Genomic DNA, 5,493 nt, shown 5'->3' with positions numbered 1-5,493 from the left:
GATATACCTATTCTTTCTCTCTGGCTTGCTGGAACCTGCTACAAAAGTCATACTGGTATGGTATGGAGTGGTGGTTTGAATAGGTTTGGCCCCCATAGATTCATGTGTTTGAATGCTTGGCTCATAGGGACTGGCATTATTAGGAGGTGTGTCTTTATTGGAATAGGTGCAGCCTTATTGGAGGAAGTGTGTCATGGTGGGGGCAGTCTTTGAGGTCTCCAGTGCTCAAGAAACACCCAGTATGAAAGACAGTCTTCTGGCTGCCTTCAAGTCAAGAACTCTCAGCTCCTTCTCCAGTACTATATCTGCTTGGACTCTGCCATGCTGCCCTCCATTGGTGATAATGGACTAAAACTCTGAAACTGTAAGCCAACCCCAATTAAATGTTTTCCTTTATCATAGTTGCCATGGTTCTGGTGTCTCTTCACAGCAATAAAACCCTAACTAAGACAGCCAGGTAGCTTCAGTGTGGCCTTTTAAGCATCCTATTCCATGGGCCTCTGTCCATGGAATCCTGGGCATCTCTGACAAGTCACTTTAGGATGCCCTTGGTTTGAGGCTCTGTTGTTTGGTGTTCTCCCTTATCACGCCACTCTCCCTGTATCTGTGCTTTTGGAATCCTCCTTAAGGCAGGATTCCGAGTTGTAACCCCTTTCCTAAGTCTGGTCCACCTCTCCTTGCTCTGTTCTTGGAAGATCTTTCCTGACACCCTTTAAGGATGTCTCCCTTCCTCTTTCCTCTTTTTCTCACTTGCTAAGCTTGCTTCTTTCCTACCCACTCTGTCTTTTGCTCACTGCTGGAGCTTGCTCTGTATCTCTTGCCAGCTTATTGGCCATGGGTTCTTTTTAGACTTGTGGCTCCTATTGTCTGCCTTCTCTAATCTCTTCCTCTCCTGTCTCAGAAACTATTAAAGCTTGGCTGGTTTACTATAGATGTATAGCCTTAGTACAGACTAGCCAATTGCTTGGCCTTAGTACAGACTAGCCAATGATTTTCAACCTGTGGGTCATGAACCCATTGGAAAACCATATCAGATATCCTACATGTCAGATATTTACATTACAATTCACAACAGTAGCAAAATTATAGCTATGAAGTAGCAACAGAATATTATTGTTGGAGGTCACCATAACATGAAGAACTGTATAAAAGGGAAAGTTGAGAACCATTGGACTAGACAATCAGTTTTGATGAAAAAGAGAGAAAGAAAGAAAGAAAGAAAGAAAGAAAGAAAGAAAGAAAGAAAGAAAGAAAGAAAGAAAGAAAGAAACAAAGGANGAGGGAGGGAGGGAGGGAGGGAGGGAGGAAGGAAGGAAGGAAGGAAGGAAGGAAGGAAGGAAGGAAGGAAGGAAGGAAGGAAGGAAGGGAAAGAAAAAAAAAGGTGCACTTGATTTTGAAATTCTCAGACTGTGATAACTTCTGCCAAAACACAAACAACCAAAGCCCCCTTATCTCTGGGCCTTCTGTATTGTCCACTCTTGGACCTCTCTCTGATCACTGGATCCAGTCTTACATAGATTCAAATGTATTTTGTGTGTGGATAATATTGAAATATTGTTGCATGCTGTCTTAGGGTTTCCATTGCTGTGAGGAGACACCATGACCAAGGCCACTCTAATAAGGGACCAACAATTCGGCTGGCTTACAGTTTCAGAGGCTCAGTCCATTGTTAGCATGATGGGAAGGATGGCAGTGTGCAGACAGACCTGGTGCTGGAAGAGTTAAGAGTTCTACATCTTGATCCTCAGGAGAGGATTGGCTTCTAGACAGCTAGGAGGAGTGTCTCAAAGCCCACCCCCACAGTGACACACTTCCTCCAACAAGGTCACACCTCCTAATAGTGTAACTCCCTGGACTATGCATATTCAAACCATCACTCATGCTGTCCTGATCTACTGAAAAGCTGACTCTGGAGATGGGATGTGGCCTGCTCACTCTAGACCCAAGTACATTGGTTTAAAAGTTTCCTCTAAAGTCTCTGTCTTGGGTCAGGCTGTTCACCTGACTCTATGAAAGTAAAAGGAAAGCAAAACAGAGCCCAGGAAAAGACACTGTGTACTTGAGAACAGCTAAGTGGCAAACTATTTCCAGTAGAGCTTGTTATTGACAAAGTATAATCACAGATATCTAACTCTCTGAGTCCTCTCCTCCAATTTACATCTTTAAAGCTTTTCCTGAAGACTAAACTTTCTCTTCGGATTTGGATTTATAATACCATTGTATAAACTTTTTTTTATATCAAAACGTGTGAAATTGTAAATATATATGTGCAAATGTGTGTGTGTGTGTGTGTGTGTGTAATGTGGGGTTTAAAAGTCTGCAAAATTTATAACAGTCAAAATTAGCTTAAAACTTGTAACAAAAAGGTTAATAATTTTTAAAAATCTATGCATAGGTTAATCTTAATTTGCTATAGTATAACATATATGTAACTTGGATTCAATTCTTGTTTAGGAAAATTGATTTGCTACAACATATTATATATGCAACTTCAATTTAACTCTTATTTACAGGAAGTAGGACTTACTAACAATATGTTTTTGATCGTTAAGGCTTATGAGTTCCTAATGTCTGTCTATTCAGTCTGACAAAAACTGACTCTAATCACTTATGCCCTTGCTAACTTTGATAAGTGGCATCAGGAACTGGCTCTACAGTCAGGAACCAGCTTTACAGTCAATCACAGGTCACCTTCGCATTCATAGATGAAGGTGATGTCACCCTTAGGCAACAGGGACCTGTGCATTTGTTGCCATGGAAATCATCATACATTCCCAGTGTCTGCCTGGTCTACCTGCCCAACTTTACCTGTGCCAGCAGTGCACGTGGTTATATCATAGCCCAAATAAAAGTCAGACCCCTCCTGACCTTCACTGTCTTTCCCTTTTTGTCTTCGTAGCCTCCTTTTGTCATCCATACTCCCCCACCCTCAATAAACCTCTCCTGTGGAACTGTGCTGGCCTGGTGTGATCAACAGACCTAGGCTGCAGCAGAGACCCCTGGCAGTAGCTACCGTGATCAACCATTATAACCGCTGATGAATTTCGACCCCAGCTGCTGCCGCCACCACTGCCACGCACCATGTGGGTTTTGACTGCAAATGCAGCTGCTCCCCCCACCCCTGCTGCTGTGAGCCATGTGAGGCCCCCACTAACTCACCGATGCCATCATGTGGATTTCTGTCACCGAAGCTGCACACAAACTTCCACCAGGTGAGCTGCTGCTGCCACTCTCTACCATGTGAGCTAGCTTTTGCAACGTAGGTTAAGCCCCATGGCCAAACCTCATTCAGACAGGTGTACCAACTGCACAGTTCCTTTTTTCCTGCTATCAGACCACTAAAAATCTCATACAAGCATCATTGAATTGGTAAGGTCTTTCCTCCAGTCAGCGGGTAGGGCCCCAGTTTCCCAGAAAAGCCTTGTCAGCCTCTATGAGCTAAGGGGTTGGTGTTTCATGGCTATGGTTCCTATGGCTATCCTCCTAGGTGATGAACAAGATAGGACTTTGACCCTTGGGTGATTTCCCTCTCTAAAGTAGTTTCTGACCTTTCCCCTCGGGCTTTTGCACTCATTCAGAAAACCCTAAGCATAGGTAGAAACACATTTTGGTGAGTCCAGGACTCACTGTAGCCTTTTGATGGCCCACATGATGACCTGGACATCTAGCCTGGCTTGTATTCATTGTTGACCTTTCTCACCATGCTTGTACAAATAGTTAAATAATATCCCCATCACCCAATGGGCTCATCATCATCTTTGACTGTGCCTCCAGGCTCCCCACTGGAAAGTCTCCGGGAAAATCTCAAATCTCTGAAGTTAATGCCCGACTTGAGGGTATCAAAGCTGCTACACCTCTGCAATAAGGTCTGGATTCAGTACCCATTAGACAATGCCTCTAAATGGCCACTGAATGGCCATTTATTTTACAGGATCTTCATACATACTGATAAATGGAAAGAGGTCCTCCATGCCCAAGCATTTACCTATCTTTGCTCCAATCCCTCTCTGTGTTTTTCCTGTTCCCCAACCCAACTTCTCCTAGCCATGAAACCTCCACTAGATGATGCTACAACCCTCAATCCAGCAAATGAACCACCTCCTTTCCACCACAGACATGTTTCTATGCCTTCAAAAAACTAAACCACCACCATACTTTCTTCTTCTCAACCAATTACCCAAAAGCCTCTTTGCTCGACCTCTCCAGACCCCTCCCTTCCTCCTGTGCCAGCTGTAGGTTGCTCCAATCACCCTGGATTGGCACCTCCCTTCAGCCCTCCCATCACCCACTCTAAGGCTTCAGTCAAACCCCCAAGTCCCTCTCCCCCAGACACCTGACCCAGCATCAGTTGTTCCTTTAAGGGAAGTTGCTGGGATAGATGGCCTTGTCAGAGTACACATTCCCTTCTTGCTGAGTGAACTTTCTCAAATAGAAAGCAGACTGAGTTCCTATACGTCTAACTCCTCTGCCTTTATTAAAGAGTTTCAGTATAATACTCAATCTTATAGTCTGACTTTCCATGATGTACATATATGATCCTCACTAATAATTTACTTCCTGACAAATGCAGGCAAGTTTGGGAGCAGGAGAGAATATATGCAGATGAGACTCATTAAACACATGGAACATATCCAATCAGATCAGAGGCAGTACCTGACCAAGATCCTTGATGGAATTATAATTCTGCAGGTGGTATCTTAGCCAGAGATATTAATAACCTGCCTCCTGATTGGTCTCCATAGGACAGCCTTAAAACCAGTAAATTTTCAAAATCTCCAAGAGGTCATCCAGGAAAAACAAGAAAACCCATCTCAGATTTTAGAATGCTTTAGAAAGGCCTTATTACAATATACTAATCTAAACCCTGAAAACCCAGAAGGTAAGCAACGTCTGATGATCTACTTTTTTTCCCAGAGCTACCCTGACATGAAAGCTAAACTTGGGCAGTTGGAGACGGGGCCCCTAACTCCACAGGCAGACATTTTGGCTCTGGCCTTCAAAGTGTACCATGAAAGAGATGAAAAGGCCCACAGACCAAAATACCATATGCTGGCAAAGGCTGTGTGACCAGTCCCAGCCACTGTCCCTGACTCCTGGTCTTCTAAGACTCAGAGATCACCAAGCTCCTGCTACAAATGTGATAAACAAGGTCATTGGACGAGGGCTTGTCCTAACCCCGAAAGCCAAAGGTCATGTCCTAGGTGCTATCAGGGTAGCTTTTACATCTGGATAGCTGAAGTTCAAGAAACCCCTACTGATAATAGTCTTTCCAAGTGGGGTCAGGAAACTATTCCATGGCTGGATGCCAGGAACCAACCCAAATTGCTGTCACCCCTGTATCTATTATCCCATCTAAATATTATGCTCTCTTTGCTTGCTTTCTCTTTGACTGGACAAAAGATGATTATAAAAGATGGCCAGACGATATGGGGCTGCCCATATTGGTCTTGCCAGACCCATATGCTAAGATCATGGACCAATTACTTCTTCTAT

Source organism: Mus caroli, chromosome 7 (genome assembly GCF_900094665.2).
Source record: "Mus caroli chromosome 7, CAROLI_EIJ_v1.1, whole genome shotgun sequence".
Classification (NCBI taxonomy): Eukaryota; Metazoa; Chordata; class Mammalia; order Rodentia; family Muridae; genus Mus; species Mus caroli.
Note: the sequence above shows the minus strand (reverse complement) of the source record.